Source organism: Quercus suber, unplaced genomic scaffold (assembly GCF_002906115.3).
Source record: "Quercus suber isolate HL8 unplaced genomic scaffold, Cork oak 2.0 scaffold_106, whole genome shotgun sequence".
NCBI classification, from domain to species: Eukaryota; Viridiplantae; Streptophyta; class Magnoliopsida; order Fagales; family Fagaceae; genus Quercus; species Quercus suber.
In genome coordinates, this window is record NW_027069571.1 from 404,912 (window position 1) to 431,928 (window position 27,017).

At 33.9% G+C, this 27,017-nt stretch overlaps 1 non-coding gene and 1 pseudogene across 1 annotated transcript; both read left to right on the top strand.

Annotated features, from left to right (window-relative positions):
* The first annotated feature begins 9,426 nt into the window (after nucleotides 1-9,426).
* On the top strand, nucleotides 9,427-26,474 carry LOC111989129 (homogentisate solanesyltransferase, chloroplastic-like; annotated as a pseudogene).
* TRNAA-UGC (transfer RNA alanine (anticodon UGC)) lies at nucleotides 18,482-18,554 on the top strand. The gene has a single exon. It is a non-coding gene; the product is annotated as a tRNA-Ala (tRNA).
* Nucleotides 26,475-27,017: the final 543 nt, after the last annotated feature.

A 27,017-nucleotide genomic window follows, 5' to 3' on the forward strand; every position in this document is an offset into this window, starting at 1 on the left:
CCATTATTCTCTCAGGATTAAGAGTTCATGCAAATACAAGTCATGAGATTTATTATTCCTTTGACAGTCTTTAGGAGAATAATAAATCTCACAGCGGTCCAGTTCAATATGTCTTAACTCTTAAAACATATTAACACATCAACCAGAAGTCACCACTTCCATGATCAAGACAAATCATCATGATTGATATGTTATAGTCTTTGCAGATGAAATGCCCAATTTCATCACTGACTATGAACTATAATTCTGAGTTTACAAAGAACTTGTTATTTATATCTTCTGTGACTCTTCACATAAATCACATACTATGCATCTTATGGACTATATTATAATGTCCGAATATTCATGTTACCATTATTTCAGATAATAATAAAACAAATTCATTAAACACAATATTAAGTCATAGATAATGTCATACACAATGTCAAACTTAATATCATACATAGCATCATACAATAGGATTTAAGGGCACTAATCCTAACAGGAAGAAGGTACAACTTTTGTGTCATAGATCCATGGTCGCCCAAGGAGCATATTAAAGCATGAGGCTATATTAAGGACTTGAAAATCCATCTTTTTGACTATCAGTCTGATGGTAAGCTCTAATGTTATGGTTCCCAAGACTTCTCTTCTACTATTGTCGTATGCCCTCACATGTTGATTAGTAGGCACGAAGTCTTCAATGCTCAGGCCAAGGTAGCTTGCAGTCTTCAAAGGACAGACATTCAAGGCATTTCCATCATCTACCAAAACCATCGGTATTCTATTGCCCATGGAATCTACAGTGATATGCAACGGATCATTGTGGTGCTTTCCCTTCTTGCTTAGATCCTTGTCGAAATAGGAAATAGTGAGTTCCCTATTTATGGACCCAATCATAGCATTCAGATCTTGAGAGGTCGTGGTTGTTGGGACTTGGATTTGGTTGAGCAAGTCTATTAGGTTTTTTCGGTGTTTGTATGAGGCCATGAGTAAACCCCATAAGGATATGTTAACTTGTGTCTTCTATAGTTGCTTAAGGACTTCATCTTCTTCGGTGGGTGTTTGTTGAGTGTATCTATTTAGAGCTTCCACCAGGTTGTCAGTCTTTAAATATAGGGGTTTGAAGTGTCTCTCCCCTTGTGATGTGGGCGATTTTGGTTAGGTCATTGAGGTCAGTGTCTTGAGTTTTGAAGTTTCTCCCCCCATTTGTGAGTGTTTGGTTATTTATTTGGGGTTTGAAGTGTCTCCCCCCATTTGTGAGTGTTTGGTTGTTCATTTGGGGTTTGAAGTGTCTCCCCCCATTTGTGGGTGTTTTATTGTTTTCCTATTCAGGTACTTCATTCCATATGTCATATCCTATGGTGATAGTAAAGGTTCTATCCATTAATTCTTCCTATGTCATCATGAAACACTCGGGTAGGTCATAGATCAAGTCGAACAAGTCTCCCTTATTCTTTTCTTCAGTCATCAAGCAATTAACCCTCAGTCCTTTCCCAAAATTGTGATTGGGCAAGGGATTGTTAGTGATGCTAGACCCTGTAGGCGGTGTAATCACTTTATTGTCTATTAGGTCCTGAATTGCATGACAAAGGGTGAAACAACGATTAGTGTCATGACTAGGGATTTGATGGTAAGCACATCTTTTATTCACATCAAACTTTGAGGGCAAGGGGTTTGGAATTGGTCTTGGGTCTAGGGGCTTTAGTAAACCTTTTGCTTTTTGCTTGTCAAACACTTGTGATAGACCAAGAATATATTAACCCCTTGTGATGAATTAATTGATTAATTAACCAAATTTATTAATTAATCAAACTAATATATAATATGCGTGGTAGCACAAACAAATCACCAATTAAATTAAGTATGCATCGAAAAATAAATTGACACGGTGATTTGTTCTCGAGAATCCATTATTGTCAAAACAAGCAGTTACAAGTAAAGGAATCCCAGTACTTTATACCAACCTACAGTTGAACTCTTACCTCAATACCCAATTGGACTTATTCTGTAGTGACAATCTCTCCTTTTCAATGTGCGGCTCCCAATACGTGACTAACCAATTGCATAGATCCTAGTACGCGACTTGATTACCAACTTGAGAAGGATGTTGGCTACAAAGTTCTTCAGTTCATCCAAACGATGAATATCTAGAAGTTGCTTGGTCACAAAACCCTATGGTGTACAAACATAGCAGCTTCTTGAAGAGAAAGAAGAACTAGGGCAAACTAGGTTTTCGGTCACACTCTTCTTCACTCTTGTGGAATTATGCTCTTGTGTAACTTGCCACCTTTTACGGCCCTTAAAATAATCCTTATATATTTTGAGGGTTGTGAGAAAAGAAAACACAAACATACATTCACAGATTGGATGAAAAACAATCCTAAAAAACTGAAATTCATAAACCTCGATAGATAACCAACTATTGAGCTAGCTGTCGAGCCACAGGCTGAAACAGCTTTTAAATCTCGATAGATACTAGCTATCGAGTTTTAAAATCCTGCACTTTCTCATTTGATTCTTGGACATACTTGCATGGCTTTAACACTTGAACTTGAAAGCTTGTTTCTTGAAGCATTAAACACATCCTAGATCTACCCAATTACAAGTAAAGTGTGTTTTATTAGAGGATTAGCCAATTACATAAAATGTTGACATATGTTCCTAACATTGAATCACATATGTCCTAACAACTTGACTCATGGGCTTGTACAACTCATGAAATTCTCTCTTGAGTCTAGGCCCTTGGGGTACTTGCACAGGTGCAATGGGTGCAATCAATAGGTAAGGATCATTTTTATGAATATTGGAAATTTCTGCAACCTTAGAATTAGACCCTACATTCTTTCTAAATCTTGAAAGATCATTAGTCTTTATAGTGCCATTGTTTATAGCATCCTCAATTTGAGTTCTAGTAGCAATTAAAGCTTTAAAATTGGGAAAATATTGTGCAAACAAATATTTATGGTATACAGGCAATAAGTTCTTTACAACCCTGGCTAACTATTTTTCTTCACTCGGCCTACTCATCATCTGTGCAGCCTTGGCTCTTCACTTGGTAATGAAAGTAGAGAAGTATTCTTTTAGCTCTTGCTTAGTAGTCTTAAGGTCTCTTCTTGTGATGTCCACTTCCATATTGTACTTGTATTGCTTGTGAAACTCTCGGCAGATGTCCTCCTAACTTCTTGCTCTTGCATCATTCAAGTTGAGGAACAATCTAAGAGCAGCTCCAGTCAGTGTGTTTTGAAACATCTAAGCAAGTACTTCCTCGGTTGCGCCTAGGGGCTGCATAGCCCTCATATACATCTTCACATGGGACTTTAGGCAGCCGGTCCCATCAAAATTGTCTAGGGTTGGCATCTTGAATTTGGGTGGCAACCTTGCATTAGGGAACAATGAGAGAGAATCGTAGTCCATAAGGTCCTCCATTTTACGGGCTCTTTTAATCATCTCCTCCATTTTATTCATTCTCTCATTGTTCTTCTTTCATTCTCTACAACTGGTGGATCATGATCAGTCTTGTCCTCCTCTTGGTTACTCTTCAAATTCTGGAACTGTTGCATCATACGATTCATGTCTTCCCTTAGCTAAATCTAACTAGCTACCATAGTGTTGAGTAGCTCTTAAGTGTTCATGGGTTCCTCTGTGTTTGGGTGTTTTCCCTCTTCTGCCATGTTACTAGAAGCTTCAGACTTCTTGTGACTTGAACTGTCTTGGAGGTCGAAGATGGGGTTGTAATGTTGCAGCAATAAAGTCTCTTCTATGCTTAAAGGCTTCAGTATTGTGATGGGAGTGACAGGCTTCGAGCTGGAGCTACTGGCTTGAGTATTGAGCTTTGGTTCTCTTTGTAGCCTTCCTTCAGATCTTGACCAGATTCTCCCCTAATGACAAGCTTGGTTGGGTTAATCAAAGCTATGACCCCATCCACATCCATTAGTCAATCAAAACAAACACACACAACATGCAGTGCAATTTTAACCGGGACCAACCTAAGGGTAGGTTCTAAGTCATTATGTTGTAGGGTAGGTTTGTTGTTTCATTGTTTCCCATAGCTAAGACATTACACCTCCCAACTTGTGATGTAATGAACATTGTATTAGTCCAAACGGCACGGTTTGTCTTTTACAGTCAACAGGAAATGATCCAGTGACTTTGGGCTATGAGTTAGTGAGTTCGCCACTAGGTACCCGAATCTAATAAAGATTGGTGATCCATGATTACTACCACCACGAAATGTTGAAAATGGTGCATACATATTGTTTGGATGACATACACTATGACAGTTAGGAAAAGATTTTAACTAAAACAAACAACTAAATATCACACACCACAATATTATGCAACATCCCATTTAAAAATAAATAAACAAACAAACAACAATATCATGCAAGACCATGCAAAACAAAGTACATATTTGGTCACTTAAGTCTAATACGAAACTTAGCTCTTGGCATCTCCAGCAAAGTCGCCACTGTGAGAGACGCGTCCCTCAGAAAAAAGAGATTCTGGCACCTTTTAGGGCACCTCTCTTTTTGGGTAAGTGGTATAGAGTCGTCACTTATTTTTTATTAAAAAAAAATAAATAAATAAGAAAAAAATACTAATTACAAAATACATGATTGAATAGTTCCATTCATTGATTGAATAAAATTACATATCTTGCAAGAAAATTAAAAAGTTACATAGCTTTGGGTCCTAGTTCCAATCTACCAAATATTTACATGGTTTGTTGTCCTATTTACATTTTACCCAAAACAAATGAAGACAAGGCTAGATCTGCTAAACCAAAAACCTAAATTTGGAGGCTAGGTTACGGAATGGAAGGTGTTAGGCACCCATTCCACCCAGACAAAGTCTGGTCTTCTAGGCTCTTGTGACCAATGTACTATGTTATGCATGTCATGAATGATATGTTGAATATATGAATGAAAAATTACATCACACAAATTTATTTATGAATGAAATCTCTTCTTTTTTTTTTTTTTTCCTTTTTTTTTTTTTAAATTCAGATCTATTTTGGTGATTAAAAAAAATGATTTTGATTTGTTTTTTTTTTTTTTTTTTTTTTCCTTTTTTTTTTTTTAAATTCAGATCTATTTTGGTGATTAAAAAAAATGATTTTGATTTGTCAAAATACCAAATCTATTTTGTGGGATGTAAAAAAAAAAAAAGGTTTTTGATGACAAAAATTCAGATCTGTTTTGTGATATGTTTTACAAAGAATGAAAAAGATATTTTTAAGAAGAGAGTTTCACTCATAATCCAAATTTATGAAATCATGAATTAAAATAAACACAAACAAAATAATACACAATCTCTTTCTTTATTTCAACAATTTGCATGTATTAAGAAAATCATATTTGCATTTTAAGAAAGATGTAAATCAGTTTTGATTTAAGAAAAATTTAGATTTGCATCTCATAAAGATGCAGATCTCTTTTTGTTTATGAGATGCAAATCTCTTTTTGTTTGAGAAAACTCAGATCTACATCTAAGGAAGATGTAGATCTTTTTTTATACTGAGAAAAATTCAGATCTACATCTTATAAAGATGCAAATCTGTTTTTGTATTGAGAAAAATTCAGATCTACATCTTATAAAGATGTAGATCTATTTTGTTTTAAGACAAATAATTGTTCACATGCAAGTTTATTGACATTCAAGATAAAGATTATAACATTCACATAAAAAACAATCATGCTTTAACAAAACAACAATTTACAATTCATGTTATGGATATTTGAAAAAGAAAGAGATATAATATGCATCATCACATCACAAGAAAAAGGGTGAAGGAAACAACCTCTCGCATGAGCACACTTTGTTCTTGAGAGGATGTTTTAGGGTTCAAAGAAATTTGTTTAATTCTCTTTGAAACATAGAAACCCTTATTTAAGCAGCAACACTCAGAGAGGAGATCAGAAAATATGGGTGGTTTGAGAGTAAAAAACGTATGCCTCTTAGAGCGTAGAAAAAATGTGCTGAATTATGAGGTTTAGTCTCTATTTATAGAGGCCAAAAGACTCTAAAAAAAAGGTACGGACAATTAGGATTTGAATTCGAACGCATCGGTGAAGGAAACAACCTCTTGCATGAGCACACTTTGTTCTTGAGAGGATGTTTCAGGGTTCAAAGAAATTTGTTCAATTCTCTTTGAAACCTAAAAACCCTAATTTAAGCAGCAACACTCAGAGAGGAGATCAGAAAATATGGGTGGTTTGAGAGTAAAAAACGTATGCCTCTCAGAGCGTAGAAAAAATGTGTTGAATTATGAGGTTCAATCTCTATTTATAGAGGCTAGAAGACTCTAAAAAAAAGGTACGGATGATTAGGGTTTGTATCCGGATGCATCCTTTTGTGAAAAGATCGAAAAGGGTATACATAATCGTCACCCAAAGGCCGTTGGGCCAAAGCCCACATCAGGGAAATTCGGTCCTTTTAGAGTACCGTTTGGCACTCCAAAAGTGCCGAATTGGCCCTATGGCTTCGAATGCACTTTCGTGTTCGGGTGCCGTCTGGACTCCTCTTCTAGGGTTTTTTGGCCGGTCCTTGTACGTAGACGCATTTTCATCCTCCACCTATGATTTTTCATCTCTTTTTTGGAGAATTCAAAATATTTAAGGACAATTATCTTGTAGATAAATACCCTAAAATAAATCTTGATGAAGTTCAGATTATCCACAGTATTAATGTTATCAAATCATCCCTTTTATTCCCATGCATGCATCCCTATTTTAAACACTAATTATCAACCAATCACAAAATTATTTAATTAATTTTAATTTTTTAACCAATCAGAATTAATTTAAATTGATCATGTGTGGTCGATTCTATCTAAACACAATGCATATTGACCGTACAAACTTGATCATGCGAAGTCTTTCGATCCAATAGTCCGATTTGATAAACGGAAACACCACTGCAACCGTTAGAATCTCAAGATCATTTTTATGATATGCAATGAATGAATTAATGCATGTAATGCAATAACAAATTGATGTATGTAATGCAAGAACAAATTGATGCATGTAATGCAATTATGATTTTTGGGGTACATGGATTGGTCATTCAAGTTATTCTCCTTGATTAAATCATGGGTGCAAAATTAAGTGTCTACAATGTGGTGATCCTCTTCCAAAAAGCTGCACAATTAAGGAACAATCTTTGAATAGATCACCAATTGGCAGTGTTGAAGATGATTCTAAAAACTCCAGCTTATACGTTGCTATGGGAGTTGGATTTGCAAATGGCTTTTGGGCAATTTGTGGAGCTCTCTTCTTTAATAGGACTTGGAGGCATGCTTATTTTTGATTTGCCGATAAAATAAAAGATTGGATCTCTGTGACTACAATTATAAAGATGAATTTACTGGAAAAGCTAAGAGTCTGCCTTAGTAAGTGAGGCATCGTTATATAGCCAAAAGGTATTGCTTCAAGTTATATGTCCTTAATATTGTTTCTTTCATGTTAATGTTGTAGTCAACTATGACTGAGGAAATTGTTTCTCATATGCATAATTCATCAAATATGCAGTGTAGAATTTTATTTATTTATTTATAATTATTATTATAAATAGGATGCATAGCATGATTTATCACCTCATATGCTGTAAACTTCAATTCCAATGGAGGATTTACGAGTAGAATATCAAAGAGGTCTTACCATGAATTCTTAGAATTTCAACATGGCGTATTTTGTATTGAGGTTAAGCTTGATTCCTAGGTAGTCATACTTCTCATACTCACATCACTATTATTGAAAATTGCAATTCATTGTTTATACTTTAGGAGGTGGCATTGGTTCATGCTCTTCTAAAGGCCAAAAAATCATTAACAAAAGAACTCTTTTTTTGATATTATTTCATCCTGGTTTTATCATAAAACATGCTACGGATTATGATTCTTGGATATATGTGTGAGAACTATTTATTTATATAGTGCTAGTCATTTAAAGAAGAATTATTTCTCCATCAGCATAAAGTCTTCCTGGACTCATTGATTTATTTCACAATGACTTTTCTATTCCACAAATTCAAGAGGCCCTCTCTCTCTCTCTCTCTCTCTCTCTCTCTCTCTCTCTCATTTTTGTTTTATAGTCTTACTGAAAATACTGTTCCCTATTTAAAAAATGGGTTTCCCATTTTGGAGCCAACAAACTCTGCTCAATTGAGCCAAATCTATGACTATTATTGAATTGAGTTGGGTTTTTGATAGCAATATTAGTCATAAAGATTAAAACTTTCTTTCATTTATGCTATGTTTTCTTAACTTCTTCTTTGTCTTCTTCTCTTTTTTTTTTTTTTTTTTCTTGTGCTTTTGTATGACCCTTTTGCTCTTTCACAATTGATATTCACAAGCTGTGAAAACTCACAATCCATGACAATTACAATTTGAAGCAGACATAATTAAATTGTTTCTATATACCAGGTCAGTGTAACTATGACTTTGTCATCTGAATTATCTCGTTCGTTACCTCTGCATATGAACTGTATGTGGCTATTGCCTATTGGTACTAGCCAATTTCACTAAGGATGTTGTTTGTATTAATGTGCTAAGATAGGGACCATATCAATAGTGTAGACCATTTGATTGGCTTTTATTAACCTCTTGAATGAATTTTTTGCCCAATTATGTTGATATACATGCTTATGTTTGAAGTAGTAACTGTATGGAGTTTGATGTTTTGGTCAAATTAGTTAAGCAAATTTACCATAGCAACGAGATCTACATCAAATGATTTCCTCTTCCATAATAATGAGATAGAGGGTAAGGTTTTTATTCAAAACTTACTGAATGCATAATAATAATATAATAATAATAATAATAATAAAATACTGGATGCTAAGGTCCAACCCTATTAATTTCCATATATTGTGTCAAATCTATTTGTAATATGTGAATGCATTAGTTTAGGATTTTTATTTTTATTTTTATTTATTTTTTATTTTAAATTTACTTAAAAAGAAGTGGTAAATTATCATTGAGATTGTATTTGGATGACCTTATTGTCACTATCATACTTTGTTTAAAAATACGACTATAGTTAAAAAATTGAGGCTTTAAAAGATTTACATAAGTTGTTGGCGAAATTAAATTGACATTTTAATCTAAAACAAACAAAACCTTAGCATATAAAGTTCATGTTAGGCATCTACTATTTTCTGGTTCATGTCTCTATGGTATTTAGAGATAGAAGTGAATGTAGTATTATAATAATTAAGAATTTTAGACTGATTTAGCCAAATTTTAACTTTTAAATCATGGTTGTGCATTTTGAGTAGATGTTATTTTGTTTGTTCTCTCTACTTTACTACTTGGCTTTATGTGAATTTATGCTACCTTTTTTATTCAGTGTACTACTTCATTGGTTGTCCTTTAATCTCAATTTTTTTCTCATTAACCGTTTGGGAAGGGATGGTGATGAGGCAAAAGCAGAGGAGTTCAATGAAATGGCTTGTAAATCCTCAATTTCTGATCAACAAAAGCAGGTCCAAGAAAACATTCTTGCTCAGATTAAAAGTTTCTCCATGTGTATAGATGAAATTCTTCTGTCTTATACTAAAAGGATAGGTGAGGCACAAGAACTGCCTCCACAACCAATAGCTGCTCCTTGTCAAAGTGGCCTTGGTTTTGATATTGGCCAACCTACTGATCGTCCTGGTAAGATTCTGTTTGCAAAAATAAATAATAAATAATAAATAAATAATAATTAAAAAAAAAAAAACATTTTCCAATGTTGCGTTATATGAGCTTGAAGTTGTGTGAGTGCAGCTTGAGATGTTTGGGATCTTTGAATTTTTCTTATGACTCATCCTTGAAGTAGGGGGATTATTTTGATTCGAAGGAATGATCTTTTGATTTGTCCATTGATTACCCTAACTTCTTTAATTGTTTCCTTAAACAAATTTAGTTACTTAAAACATATTTGAAAGTTATTCAAGTAGAGTTGAAGTCAACATCCAATCCTTTTTGAATTGAAGTGTCAACAAAAGAAATCTACATTTGGGCAATGAAACGGAGGGGAAGATGCCTTGGGGATACTTAAATTGATTTTATAGAAAGGAATCTTCAATGAGTATTTAATTACTATTTCCAGAATACCTTGGGAAGTGCCTTGGGAGTTTGTTTTCTCTAGCTTCTATAAAGTCTTTCTTGAAATCATGCTTTTGTGTTTGTGATGTGATTCGTTCTATAATTTTTAACCTTTTTATTTCTAAATTAATATTCTTAGATGAACTGTAGATTTTATATATTTTTTTGGAATGGTAATATGCTCTAGGTGTTAGATTTCTTGCAAACTTCAATGTTGTGAATGAGCATTTCCCCTCTTTTAAGAGCAAGGTGGTAGGTGACATTGAGAGTTCATGACCCACCCATAAGTGTAACATACCAATAAAACAAAAAGATTACTTGCAAGCTTTGATGCTATTAATACCTTCTAGAATATCTCTTGGCTTCTTTTCATTGAAGTTAAAGCTCTAAAATAGTATTTGTTCTTTTTTGAATGCCATTCTTATTGCAGCTAAACAAGGAATTCAACCAGTTTGTAACCTAGAACATGGTATTATTTTGGTTGAAACCTTGGAAACCAAATTGAATATAAAGGTTATGTGAAGTTCTCAGTTTTGATTGATATTCGTCAGGGCCTTGATTGGAAGTTGTTGTGTTGGAGGTAACACATATAAAGATCCAAATTATTTTACAGCAAGAAAGTGCAAGATTGTGATAAATTCTCATTTTAGTATTTGGATGGCATGTTGCTAGCTAACAAATACATGGATATGTGGGAAAAAAAGGGGATCAATATCTCTAGAAGTATAAGGATGTTCTCCCAGCTAGACTTATGCCCTCCAATTTAATCACCTTATTTGGTAAGCACTAATTGGTGTTCTTTTAATTATACGGTTAATGTTTCAAACTTTTTCCTGAATATGTTTCCCAATAACATCAAATCAACCCTTACCGCATCAGAGGTTGGATGAGAAGGCTTCAACTGGGTGCCTGTTTCATAATACGTAACTGTCAAATATGTTTGATTGTTACAAAATTCGTTACAATTGTGCATATAAGCAGTGCCTCATATCATAATCTTTGTACTGGAATCAAATTAGAATGTTTCTGCATCCAGATTTGATTGCAAGACTATCAGTTTATGCTTAATGTACTAGAGGATATGTACTTGTTGAGATTGGATAAATTTTGTATTATAGGAAAACATCAAAATCCAGAAATCAGTATTTTTGTCTTCTGCTGATTTGCTTGTCCAACAATTGTGAAATTCCTTAGGTTTCCTTTGGTGGCAAATTTGCTTTGCGTTGTTTGCAACACTTAGTTTGATATACATGATCATGTATCACCGCTCTCTTCTGCATCTTGTCGCGCAAAGGCTCTCGACATTTCCATCACCTAACACTTTCATTTGATTTTTCTTGTGGACCTTGCTGTCTTCAATAATTATTGTACTGCTCCTCCTTGTATAAAATAAGTTGTTTTTTTTTCAATGGTTAGTTTTTTTTTTTTTTTTTTTTTTTTTTTTTTTTTTTTTTATTATATATAATCAAATTGTCAACAATGAACTGTTTTTACTTATGCCATGCATACATTTAGAAAACACATGAAGTTAGAATGCAATTTATGGCATTTTAATTTTTATAATAAAACTTATGAATTTGTGAAGAGAATAAAAGAGAAAGGTTTATAGGTCAACACATTTTTTATTGACCATAACTGCATTATTTGGGTTTTTAGTACCTATCTTCTGTTTAGGTACAGAATAAGTCTCAATTAATTATTACAAAATTTCCACATTTGGTTCTGATTACTTAAGAGCTTGTGGGTGTGCCATGTGTGTTCTAGTTCTCCCATTAAAGTACCAATTACTAATGATTTTCTGCAATTCATTGAATTGTGCTGAACTCCAACTACAACCGTTTGGGAAGGAATGCTGATGAGGCAGATGCAAAGGAGATCATAGAATGGCTAGTAAAGCCTCTCTTGCTGATCAACGAGCCAAGTCCAAGAAAATGTCCATGCTCAGATTAAAATTTTCTCCATGTTAATGGATGAAATTCTCATTCCTGATACTAAAAGGATAGGTGATGCACATGAATTGCCTCCATAACCAACAACCGCTCCTCGTTGGAGTGGCCTTGGTTTTGCTGTTGGCAAGAATGGCCAACCTACTGATTGTCCTGGTAAGGTTCCATTTGCAATCCCGAAACTTTTTCCAATGTTGCATTATGAGCTTGAAGTTGTCTGAGTGCAGCATGAGATGTTTAGGATCTTAGCATTTTCTTGTGACCCATCCTTTCTATGTTTGAAGTAGTGGGATTATCTTGATTCGAGGGAAAGATCTTTTGATTTGTTCTGTTGATTACCTTAACTTCTTTACTAGTTTCCTTGAACAAATTTAGTTATTTAAAAGGTTTAAAGTTATTCAAGTAGAGTTAATGTTAACATCCAATCACTTTTGAACTGAAGTGTCAACAAAAGAAATCTACAATTGGGCAACGAAGTGTCGTAAATGGGATGGTGGCCTTAGGTGGTGGGGCGAGGGAGGGGAAGATTTCTTTAGGATTCTCAAATTGATTTTATAGAAGGCATATTCAAGGAAAACTATTTCCTGGGTTTACTTAAATTGATTTTGCGCTGGGTAGTGCTGAAGTTGACTCTAAAAATTCCAGCTTCTATATGGGACTTGGATTCACAACTGGCTTTTGGGCAATTTGTGGAGCTCTCTTCTTCAATAGGACTTGGAGGCATGCTTTTTTCAGATTTGCTGATGACATAAAAGATTGGATTTTTTTATCATCTTGAAATTTTACAAATATGAAAAATATTCACAAATAATATAATCTAATGGTGGATTTGTAACTTGAACTAGCACACGCATTTCAAACTATAAGGACCAACTATATTGTTTTCCCTAAATTTAGTCAAAACAAAATTGTTTTGTATGAGGAAATCCTATCACCATTTACGTGGTATTTGGTATTGTAAAAAACTATAACAACCAACAATATATATTGTTTTCCCTATGTTCAGTCACAACACAATTGTTTCGTACGTGGAAAGCTTATCACCATTTACGTGGTTTTTGGTATTGTAAAAACTATAACCCAAGATGATTAAAATTTTTTGGATTCCCTAGCAGTGAATTTTGCAATGGCAATTCTATTGCATATGCAACCCAGGATATACAATGGAGTTGTCACTTAATTAATAATATGAAAAATTAAGAAAATTCTGACGTTAATAAATTTACACAAATTACATTTATACAAAAATTAGAATATTAGAAAATAAGATTGAATCCTAGTTACAATTTAAGCAAAAAGGAAAACAATATACACAAATAATCTAATGAATGTCCCTTAACTAGGGTTTGGAGGCCAAGTTTCGAAATGGGAAATTATTAGGTAGAGCTAGTTAAGGGACATTCTTTAGATTGTTTATCTATATAATTTTTGTTGATGCTCATTTTGGCAGAAAAGCCCAATAGCAGGAAGAAGCCCAATAATATGGGAAGAAAAGAGTTAGTAAATTGAGAGAAAAAACCATTAAATCCAAATGGCAGGAATAATGGATCATAAGCCTAGAAAATAATAAATGGACCTCAAAGGAAGTAAGCAGGCCTAAAGGAGCCTAGAGAAGGAAGTATTAAACCCATGGGCATTATATAAGATAGAAAGCAAGCAAGAATGGGCCAAAGAGGCCCAAAGCAATGAATTAAGTGAGTAAGGGGTTGATGGAAAACCCATAAACCCCAAAAGTGAAGGATATGGTAATTGGGCCGGGAAAGCCCAAAAGACTTAGCAAAAGCTTATGAGAATGCAGAATTAAAATGGGCCGAGGATGCTCAAGGAAAGGAAATGGGCCGAAGTTGCCCAAGAAGGAAGAAATGGGCCAAGGAAGCCCATAAGCAATGGAATGGGTTAAGAAAGCCTAGAGAAGCATGAATGCAAGCCCAATGATAATACTAGGCCACTATAATTAAGTAAAAGGGAAAGCATACTGCAGGCTCGAAAGAGGCCCAGACAGACTAAGCAATACCATAGCAGGAATAATAGATGGCATGGCAAAAATGCAAACAAGTCTAACGAAGGAGCAAAGAATTGGTTGAAGAGAGAAAAGCCCACAATCAGGCAAGGCCTAACCCATGAAGAAAGCAAGTCATAAAGAATGAAGGCTCAAGAACTCGTTCACGCCACAAGAGGTCAAGAATGAGCAGCAGAACGCACAGATGGGCCTCTAGGCCATGGCAAACGCATGAAGTAGACAAGCTTTGGATACACACAGAAGTGGAGCACGCGTAAGGCTCAAGCACCACCAACTTGTACCCAGCCAATACAGGAGTGGTGGGCCATGAGTTAGAGGTAAGAAAGGGTATGGTTTAGCTGTGGGGAGAAGGGGGAGCCTATTATGGGGTTCCTGCTTAAACTCTTTTGGGGGAAATGTGCTACTGGGATGACATACCACCAAAAAAAAGGAAAGATGAGTTGAAATCACTAGGTGCATGCCAGGAGAGATAGTGAGAGAGAATGCCCACCTTTATCTGGATGGGAATGCCATGGTGAACAAGCAAACAAAATAGATTTCTTTCTCTGGTAATAGGATGTGGCACGGCCAGCACAGGTAAGTAGTGGTGGCTGAGCAGCTGACAGACTAGTGGGTGGTCTAGAAGGACACCCACACCCAGACAAAAATGGTTAAGGGGTAAAATGATAAAAACCAGTCACGGCAAGCAGTATATAAGGAGCCACCGCCGTGCATAGTAGGATCATCAACACAGCAACAATCACAACAACATTACATCACCATAACACCAGAAGAGCAACATTACACAAGCAAGAACTAAAAAGAAAAGAGTGGGAAAAGCAGAGTAACGAAATAGCAAGAAAGAAAAAACAAAGAGTAGGCAAGAGTGTGATAGTAGGCATGCACCAATAAGCTAACCCCTTCTCTCCCTCTAAAAGCCTACCCTCTATTAAGGATTAAGAATTTCTTGGGCATAAGCCATTTAGGCCCATCTTCTCAAAGTGAGTAATTTTTAGAGCAGGACCTTCTTGTGAGGTTATCCACATTGAGGGAGTGGTTACCTCTTTGGTCTTAGTTCTGTAATGCAACTAAGCACGGCAGACTAACATTTTCTTCTTAAATCTTATTGATTGATTATCGGTGTTACCTTTTCTTTTGTTATTATTATTATTATTTTTTGTAATACGTTTTCTATTGTTGTGCTGCTCTTTTTGGGAATCCTTTGCTTGGTTTGACTAACAGTGCGCACTTATCCTTTATTATTGTTATATTATACTTGTCTGCCATAACTCTTTTGAAATAGTTTCATCTGCCATGGGCATGTGACCAAAGTTTCAACAAAGGGGTTTTAGTTTGCGCACAAGCCAGTTCAAGGTAAGTTGCAATTGGATCGATCCTGACTCTCCTACCTAGAACCTTTGGGCCGTAGTGTGACAGAAGGCAACCCAACCTACAATCTCAAAAAGGCCCACCACAATTTTCATTTTTGTTTATATTGTAACTAGGATTCAATCTCATTTTTTAGTACGCTCTAATATTTGTATCAATGTAATTTGTGCAAATTTATTATTAAAGTCTGGATTTTCTTAATTTTTGAAGTTATGAATTAATTGACAACTCCATTGTAGACCCTTTAATTTAAGGGGTGTATATGCAATAGTATAGCCACCACAAATTCACTATCAGGGAATCCAAATAATTTCAATCATCTTGGGTCGTAGTATTTACAAAATCAAATACCACGTAAATGATGATAAGCTTTCCACGTACGAAGCAATTGTGTTGTGATTGAATTTAGAGAAAACACTATGTGTGTGTGTGTGTGTATATATATATAAAAGTTTCGAAATGGTAAAGTTATTAGGTAGCCATCCTGCTCAATCATAAACCATGAGTACAATGGCTAATATAGAATTTTGTACCCTTCTATCTCTCAATTAATTCATATACATCTTGTAAAAGAGAAACGGGGAGAATTTAACAAGATCCACATCCACCATTCAACTTAGAAAGAAAAGTAAAGCTGACCAAGATAAACAAGTTGTAATGCTAAATGTCTAAATCAAAATAGAATGAAGATCCGGACCATAAATTAAGCTAGCCATTCTTTTTGTGAACAAACTACCTAAACCTAAAATGCATTAGTATAGTTTCATAAAAAAAGAAGAAGAAAGAAGCATGAGTATAATTATAATTTTCAAGAGCCTTGTAACTCTAATGGTTGACACTTTTTAGTATTTTCAAGACATTAAAGGTTCATATCTCTTTGGATTCTCAAAAAAAGAAAAAGAAAAGAAAAGAAAAAAAAAAAAGAGAGTTCAAATCTCTCCTGGCTGTTGTAATTATATATATATAGATATAGTTGGGTTCAAATTACACTTTGTGTAACTTTAAGCAATATTACACGACTTAATATTTTTTTAATTGAATGTGAATTTTGACAAATCTACCGTTAGATTACATTATCTTCATATATTTTTCATGCTTGAAAAATTTCAAGGTGATCAAAAATTAATAATTATGTCATCAATTAATTGTTTAAATTCAAGTTTTTGTAGTTTAAAAAAATGCATAAAAGATGAGTTTTAGGATCAAATGGTAATAGTATCCAATTGACATGGAAATTGGCATTAAAGTTAAGAACATATAAAACATGTAATTCAATGGTGAGGTTTTCAAAATATAAATTCTATAATAAGTTATTGGGTCATGTTACACCAAGTATAACTTGAATCCAACCCAAATATATATATATATATATATAGTGAAAGCTCAAAAAATGTAAAATACTATTGTTTGTTTAGATCCCAAATTTTAAACAAACAGATAGATTGCTTATACCCTACTTAATTAAGTGCGCAATAAGAGTAAGTGTAAGCAATAAGGCTAGAAATACTCTATAGCATATGTAAATACAATAAACAATAAATGTAAAGCATAAAGAGTAAGGGAAGAGAGATGTAAACATAAGATAACATTGAGATGTGTTATCGAAGAGGAAAACCGAAGAACTCAGTGTACAAATCTCTCCGCGGCCCTCAAAACTGAAATGATCCATTAATGAATAAGTTGGAGTACAAGGATACCAAAAAGACCTTTCAAGCCTAATCTATCCAACGTACTTGAGCCCTCCAAGCTTCAATTACCAACGGACTTCTCGGAGTCTTGTTTTCACTAGCTTTCCAGATCCCTCGATACCGTCCGATTGCATCCGCCAAGCCTCACCGGCTTATCTTGGCAAATCCACAATGCTTCCCAAGCTTCAAAACACTCTCTACACTCTAAATATGTATGAGTTGTGTTTGGGTACAAATCTCCTCTTAGGGTATAACAATGGGAGAGGGAAAGGAGAAGAGACTACAAGAATTTTTCTCTTGAGGATGTGTAGCTTTCTCTAACAAGGTGGGTGTGTTGTAGGAACTTTTCTAGGATTTTCTTCTGAATAGTCTTCTTAAAATTTTGTGGATAATGAAGGTATATATAGTATGGGTGAAAGGTATAAGAGTCACACTTAAAATCTCAATTGCCAGTGCATTTCGCGAGTTGGCCTAGTCGCGAAATGAGTCGTGAAACACACTAACTCTTCAGCTTCGACATATGCTCCTCATGTGACCTTCGTGGGTTGCACCACTCGTGAGCCAAGTTGCAAGATCAACTTCTTGAACAATCTTCACCAACTTAATACTAAACCTATTACAATTAAATCCCACAGGTACAAGGAAATAAATTAATAAAATTACAACATTTTTTGTCATGAAATAAGCCAACATAAATGTTATGTGAAAAATCATAACTTAACATATATATATATATATATATAAAATGCATGGAATGTGTGATAATGTGAGTACAAAAAATGTAAAACTAAATGTTAATTATGCATAACAATATTAAATTCAAACAATGTTAATTAGCAATGGAATGTGAACATTTTAATTCTACATGGTGTATGAAATTTATTTATACATTAGAACAAATTTGTGTTTCCTTCTTTTCCATTATTTTGTATGGTTCAATATTTAGTACATAATTGCTCTTTTAAAAAAACTTGAACATAATTTTGGAGCTTAAAGGTAAAGAAAATACTGTTATTTATGTGAACTGTTTTTATATTTTTAAATGAGGGCGAATTTTTCTTGGTAATGCACAAAGAAAACTCGAAAAGAATTGCACAGAACTTAATTTTAACATTTGATTACTAAAATATTAACTAAACGGATTTCGTTTTATCACACGTGATTACAAAAACCACAAAATATAAATAAAAACATTCATTCTATGACAATTTTTTTAATGTATTTTTTTCATCTTAAAACATGATAACCAGTAATCAACTCACAAGAATTAAAATATCTAATTATTTCATCAAGTAAAAAATTATCAACATCAATCAATGATTTCCTACCTGTATAAGCTTACTAGATACACCCAAGGAATTAATTATGATGTCTACAAATCACATCAGCTGGGGATGTAGCTCACATGGTAGAGCGCTCGCTTTGCATGCGAGAGGTACGGGGTTCGATACCCCGCATCTCCACTTTTTCTCTTTTCTATTTTTGTTTGTCCTTTTTTTAGTCATTGGACGTAACTGTGTGAAACCAATTTAAACGACTACCCCACTTCTGGACTTGTACTAGTTCTTGCCGCTCTCTCTTTCTCTAGCTAGTTTTGCACGGAGCTCTCATTTTCTCCTTCGTCTTTTCTTCGAATTCACCACTTAATCCCATAGTGCAACACACCCTTTCCCTTTCAGCATACAAATTAACTTAATTAAGTTTCCCACAAAGCCCACAACTAGCAAATCTCCCCATTCTCTCTTAAGATTAAGATTAAGAGTCCCTTCACTTTCCCTTTACACTCACTCTACTTCCTCAATCCCACAACTCAGAAGGCCTCATTCTATCCGGGTACGTTTCATTTTCTTAAACTAATTTGCATTTTTGTCAATATAAAAAAAAATAGGGAGTAATTGGAATGGAAAAATATTCAAAATTTGTTTGTTTGGGTTTGTTTATATTAGGAAAACTGATTGATTGAATTATTTAGAGCATCTGTGAATAATAGAAAAAATGTGTAGAGTTTACACAGTTTAACCTAAAAATGACTTACATCAGTCGATGTATAATAGTATAAATTTACAAATTTGTTACAATAATTGTGTAAATTTATACTGACATTATTTATTTTGCACTTAATTTTTTATTCTTTCTTTACTATAATGAGAATAAAGAAAGATAGTAAATAGTAGTTGTTGTGTGTGAAGAAAGAGAAACAATTAAAAAAATCTAGAAAAATTAACATTTTAATGAAATGTAGTGTAAAATAGATAATCTAATGTGATGTGTTTTGAAAAATGTGTATGTAAAATTAAAAATTTTGATTCTTAGTGTGCGTTTGGCATTGGCTTTAAAAGCTAGCTTTTTTTTACTATTCAGCTTATTTTTGGTACTATTTATGGGTCCCATTGCACTTTTTGTACTATTCATGTATCTCATTGTACTATTTTAGTTACCTTTTAGCTTTATTTTACTTTTAGCAAAAAAATTTCAGTTTCAACTAAATAAGCTGTTTCCAAATAAACACTTATTCTAAAATAGACAAAAATTTGTATACAAGCTGATACGAATGTTCTTGTACACAGAGTAGAGCCTAACTAACTATCTAACTGAAAAGATAGAGAATGAACATCTGTTAAGCTAGTTACACTTATGCACACACTTGCACTGCACATGTTATTATAACTCTATCATTAATAAGCTTATGAACGACTTGTTTATCAAAAAAAGCCTAACGACTTGTAGTTTGGACCCCTGGTATCACAAAGCTGCATGTCTTTGACTAATTGTTTCGACTGATCAAGTTGCTTGTCCTCATTGCTTTGATAATTTAATTTCTTGAAATTTAGGTGTGTTATACAAATTTCTTCACTTTTGCACTTTTCCCACTTCATTTTTACTCCAGATAAATGGAAATAAATAGCTCAGGCAGGATAGTACTAGACAATAATACAATAAGGATATGATTTTTGTTGTATCAAAAATGATAATTTGATTCTACAATGTCATCTATTCAATTTCAGAACTTGATTCGGTTTAATTTAATTCATTAATTGTATTCAAGTTGGGTTCATTACAATTATTGAGAGACTAAAGACTATAATCTCTATGAGTGGCACTCAGGTTGGAGCAGCCAGTACTGAATAAAGTTTGGGATTTTAAAGATGCGTGCTGAAGATTCCTTCGACTGCACACCATGCGCAGAACAACTCTAGGGTCCATGCAAGTAATTAACTAATTACTACTATAAGATGACATTTTTTAATGTAGGTTTGTTTATCTTTTGCTCAATCCATGCCTTTATCTTTATTAACATGTTTGCACATCAATGTATGCAACAAAAATCTCCATCGCCATCTAGAGATTCATTTTTTTGCTTGCATTAGCACAATAATTTACAATTTAGCTTGCCACCAGATGAATCTCTAGATCAGACCATGGAATTAACCAAAAAATAACTTTGCAGGTACGGGGTTTTCTTTTTAATTTTGGTATATATTATGCCACTAGAGCGGTCCTTGGACTTACATTTGAGTGGAAGTGGGTTACGGTTTGTTATATATATCCATCATAACCTAGTTGAGTAATATGAAACTGTAGCTTTCATGTTTCATGTAGGGTTCGAAGAAATGGACTTCCTAAATCACCAGTCCATGGGCCAGGACCTTTTAAGTTGATGCCTTCATTGTAACTTATAACAAGAAACAGATAAATTAACAAATTGAATTAGGTTTTGGCATTGCGTACTTCATTATATATAGGGCTTCTGAAAGATACCCCTATCTATCTGGAGCCACTTTGGTTATCATAGTTGGTGCCACTCCATAATTGAATGATCATAATAATATATGCTTGGTAAGGACTAGTTCAAGATACCCACCCACTCAGATATAGACCTAACAGTGACCAAAATAAAAGATAAACGAGTTCTTTGCATTGTACTCCTAGTACATGTCTAAAGGTAAAAGTTCTTCTGTATGACTTGTAGGCCTCCATTTTTCCATCCTGGGATCTGGTATTTACTGAGTTGGCCTGACTCTCTCTATTTTCATTGCTTTGAATTGCAATCAGTGCTTAACTTGAGTTACAGTTTTTATGCCTTGGAACCTTTCCGGAAAAATGAACTCCACCAGATTAAAAGTAATAGACTATCCTGATTTTTGTGTACAGAGGAGCTATATGAGTTACTGTAGCACTTATTTTGAAATATTTTGAAATTTGGACCTATATATAATATTTCATCTTCATGTACACATCTTCAAGATTTTGAGACGTAGTCAATTTCCACCTGCAGCTCACCTGCGGCTTTTATCACTACTTTTGTGACAATGTTTTCCCTGGTCATTGCCGTAACATGTACAAAAGATCTTCCAGATGTACCTATTAAGGGTGATATTAAGGGTGACTTTGGTTCAGCTTTTTGAAGTTGGACTTTTTGAAAAAGTTGAGTTTTTAAAAAGTGCATAATGAAAAAGTTGAGTTTCAAAAAGCTGAGTGTTTGGTAAAAACTGTTAAAAAGTGCTTTTTAAAAAAGCTGAGTGTTTGGCTAATACTTATAAAAGTTGTAATTTGAGGGATAAATTACCAAAAAGGACAATGTATATATAAGGGGGTTTATTTTTAAATTTTTTTTTTATGTGAGTTTATTTCATACTTTTTTTTTTTTTTTGAGAAGCTAGTTTATTTCATACTTAAATTAACTACTTCATATACTTAAATCAAATTTTCTCTTTCTAAAAAAATTATTTTTTTCTCATCAATATTAGCTAATAATAACTTACCACTTAAGATTTATTGTGAAAGTATTGTGAAATTATTGTGATAAAATTGATACTGATTTTAATTTTAACGTACTATTAAAATTATTTTTTTCTCTTTCTAAAAAAATTATTTTTTTCTCACCAATATTAACTAATAATAACCTACTCTTTAAAATTTATTGTGAAAAAATTTGTGAAAATATTGTAATCACATTTCTTTCTTTCATTTTTTTTTCCTTTTTTTTCTCTCTTTTTTCTCCTCCACACACCTCCACACCGTACCCTTCTCTTTATTCTTTTTTCTTTTCCCTCTTTTTTCTCCTCCACACACGTAACTTCTTTGCCCTTTTTCCCCTCCAGAACATTCACTTTACTTTTCATTTTGTCTTCTTTCTTTTCCCTTTTCTCTTTCACTTCACCTCCAGAACATTCCACCGCTGAGATCCCTTTTTTTTTTTTTTTGACAATTCGAAAGCCGAGAGGAAGACAGAAGATGATGATGATGATGATGATGATGATGATGAAGAAGATGAAGATGATTGAAACATTGGGTTTGTATTTGATTTTGATTTTGGGTTTGGGTTATGGGTTTTCAGTTAATGGGTTAAATTTTGAGTTGATTTTCTGTGAATTTTGGGTTTGATTTTGAGTTGATTTTGAGTTGGGTTTGAAATGGATTTTGTTGGTTGTGGTGGTAGACCGGTGGGTTGATTGTTGATTTTGTTGATTGTGTTTTGGATTGATTTTGGTGTTGATTTTGTTGGATGGTGCTGTGTTTGTAGCAAAACGGTGAGGGAAGAGCAGAGAGATGAGATGAGAGGAGAGGAATGAGGCGCACGGATGACTTACCATGGAGAGGGTAGAGTTGAGAGGAGATGAGAGGCGTGAGGGAGCTGCGCAGACCAGTGAGATGAGATGAGATGAGAGGAATGAGGGCCACTGTGTTATTCAAGGGCTGCGTGTGTGATTCTGAAGTGTTAACCCCTTGCCCTTTAGTCAAGGGCAATTTCGTAAAAGTCACTCTCCCAACGGATATAAATAAAAGCTCCATACTCAACTTTTCACTTATGGAGCTGAACTGACCCATAAGTGAAACACGCATATCCTTCAGACGTATAAAAGCTAACTTTTTCTGAAAAGTTGGCTTTTATTCTCACCAAACACATATTTGACCCAGCGTTTTTGAAAAGCCAACTTTTAGGCTTGAAAAGTTGAACCAAACGGGTATTAAGTAAGTTCCAGGCTTCTGTTTTTTAATTTACCTTTCTCTTTGTGCGTATTGGATTTATGATTTCTACAGGCATTAACAGTGGGCCTAAAACGGGCCAAATTGTTTTTTAGAAGCAGCCCAACCCTCCTCTCTATGAACTAAGTCTTAGAAAATATCTTATTAAAAACCTAACACTTTTATATCAAGTTGGATCACAATCTAAATCAAACACAAACTAGCCCAACACAAAAATCAGTCATCCCTTTTTTTAATTAATCAACACATCTAATTCCAATATAATTTAATCATTATTACAGGTATCAGATATCAACCTTTTTAACGAAGCTTGGAGTCAGAAACATTGCGTTCCTTGGTACTGGGCTTTTTGCTAGTAAACTATGTTGCTTCTGTATTGGCAGCAATTTACATGCCTCAGGTGAACATGTTTCTGCATAGCTTATATGCATTTATGTAATCATTCGTGATATCCTTCAACAAATTAAGATAAGCCCAAACTGAAGTCCTTCAATTACATGTTTACAGGCTTTCAATCGTAGCTTAATGATACCTGCTCATGTAAACTCGGCGTTGATCTTAATTTCCAGGTTTGTTTCTAGGGATTTAATATTTATAACTCGTCTGATTACCACAATAGCCAGTTATGTCATTTCTGTGAATATTTATGTGTTGAATACTTTTTCATTGAAGGACCATGATCTTTGCTTTTCTTCTTGGGACTTGGGAGGAGATTCTAGTATATATTCCAGCCACCCTTCCCATCTTCTCTCCTTTCCCTCAATTCCAAACATACCCTAGTAGAATAATGCAGAAACTTGCATAAATATTTTGAAAGGAATTTGATTATGGCATAAATGATTCTTTAAAAAGTTTTCCAATGACTAATTTATGGCTTTATATCATATTGAACTGCCCTTGCCAATTTACTGTGGTTGCCATCAGATCGATGCAAGCATCTCATTGTATCCTACTACATAGCTAGGACTAAGATTTTGACCAATCCCAACACCTTCCAACCCTGACACACGCGTGCGTGCACACATTCAGACAGATATTCAAAAATTTAAACGCTCAGACTTATAATTATTTTTTTTTGAGAAAAGACTTACAATTTATTTTGTGTGCAATAATAGGCGTGGGTGTTAGAACAAGCAAATTACACTAAGGTAATTCATTGTTTGATGTTGCATGAAATTATTGTAGCTATTTTTCATCAATGTCATTACTTTAGCTGGAGGTTTCCTTAAATGCATACTTTCATCTCTACCTACCCAAGAAAGAAGAGGGTTATTATAAATGATCTCGTTGCGGTTAGGAGTAATAACAAATGAACTCCTTATGTTTCACAAACTGTCATTGAATTTCTCTGTGGTTTGAAGTACAATGAAATTATCATTATTTCCACCTCAATTGACAGATTCTCCACATGACACATAGAGATCACATGAAACACAAATTTAGTCCTCCATTGGCCCTTTGAGGCCAGGAACATAGCAACAAACTTTACAGCAGTACAAAGAACTTCAGATTCTGCTACGAAATTCAAGAACGGAATTGTTTTGCTATCTATTGGACGAGGCTTTAAGCCACAATGGGAGTTAATTGAAAGCTAAATTTTGCATTTCAAGCAATGTGTGAGTCAAATGGGAGAATGCATCAATTGGGATGGAAATATGTTTTCTTTTACTCCAAGAGATAGGTAATTTGCAATTACCCAAACTACAAGGATATAATTTGTAATTTTCCCTTATATTCCCTGAACATTGCTCAATCACTTTTTTTTTTGTAGGGTGGCTTAATTGCCGGTAAGAGTTTGATTAACAATGAGGACTGTTGTGCTATATAATCTATGACATGCAACTAATCTAAGTGAAGTTCTCCTACATGTTAAAAAAAAGGCAAAATGGAGTGATCATGTCTCCATGATGCATACATACCTCCAATGGCAGTCATTGTACCAAAGCAAGTTACACTTTGCATAATAACCAATTTCAGCCTCTTGATTTGCCAAAATATTGCCATGTGAATAAATGACTAAACTTTTTACATAAAGGAATGGACTGCAGCTTGTAAGATTCTCTTTACCTCTTGTCTTCATTACCCATGTATAGTAGCAGCTCCAAGAATTTTCCTTAGGGTAGTCATCAAGAATCTTAAATTAAACAAGATTAAATAATAATAAAAAAAATCTTGAATTTTATTGACATCACAAGTGTGCATTTGAATAAGGACAAAATTTGATTATAAACTTAGTTGTAGCCTAAGGCTACAACTTCACTCAATATATTTGGTATTTATCAATGCATGATCCTAAGAACACTTGCATGAGTTGCATCAACCCATGTAAAATGGGTTAAATGCAAAATTTTGGCCAACATACCAAAAAATCACCCTCAAAAGTCAAGTCATCTAAAATTTTACATTTCCTTCCACAAGTACCATATCAGTGTAAATTTACACTTGTACTGTTTATGTGTAAAAGGATTATTTTACTCATTTCTCAGTTTTTACGTTTTCAATTAGTGTGCCAGTGATGAGAATGTTTTGAAAAATTGGTTATGTAAAAAAAAAAAAAAAAAAAAAGAATATAGGTTTATGTACTTAAAAATACATAAATTTTTATATGAACTGATGTGAATGTTCTAACCAACATAAAATTAAAGTGTCCAATTTAAAAGGGAAAAAATGATATGCCCACAATATTTTCATAACAAATTAAAAATGACAAGCCGTAACTAGTTGGAAAAAATAACTTGCCATATAAAATTTGTTATAAAATTATTATAAAAAGGTTAGAAACATAGCATTAGTTAAATAAATAAATAAAGGTACACGTTATACTTCACCAATTTATCTTTTTTCACCTGACAATGAAAAGACCACTCTCTTTTGTATTTATCATTTGGGCTGATTTGTATTTATTTGGGCAATTTTTTGTTCAATCTTCAACTGGCCAAGATTTTGGAGGGATCAAATTTTACTTGGAGTGGACTCAAATTTTTTCTAGGGTGGTCAAGAACATTTTCAGGATGATCCACAACCCATGTAAATTTAAAATCTATTTTCTTTTAGGGTATAAATGTTTTTTTCCCAATTCAGGGTGGTCATGTGACCGCCCTTAACAACAAGTAGCGTCGCCCCTGCCCACGTAATACTAACTGGAATTCAATAATGCAGCTTGAGTATTAACTTATATAATTTCTTCCCCCATAACAGTAAAAGGTCAATTCTGTTTTTAGTGTGTAATCTTAAGTTTGATTTCATTGTGCAGGAAGCATTGGCAGGGTTCTATCAATTCATTTGGAATCTCTTCTATGCTGAGTACATTATATATCCTTTCATCTAGCAAATTAATCTTTATTTTTCCTGACCTCTTATTAGAAAAAGAGAAAGAGCTTTTGAAAATATCAGAGAATGCTTTTAGATAATGATATATTGTTTTTTTTTTTTAATGGGAATAATGATATATTGTTGTGTGCATTATATGATAAAAAATTTCCTGTATTAAACTGCGTTGCTTGGCAAGCATAAGTAACATATGTTGTAATCGAAAGTACGACACTCTACAGAACTATATAATAATACTTTTGCTCTGAGGATAAGTGTTGGATTAATGCTAGTCAGTTTGCTGGTAAAAGACTACTGCTATAACACTACTCTCTGAGAATATAACAAGTATTACCACCCCACATACCAATGTGGAAAATTAGGTCATCAGCAACAGCAACAGCAACAAAGCCTTGCCTTAGCCCCCCCAAATGCTCACAAAACAAAAAATAAAAAGAGTTCTATCATCTATGTTAAGTGTAAAATGAGAACATTGTTCGTGTTATGCAGTGAAAATTTCCCAAATTGGCACTAAAACAAAATTGAGCTGTAACATTAAGTAATTGAATTGGTGTTACTTAATTGAAAGACGCTACGAGATTGGTTGATCAGATATTGTGGAACGTAAG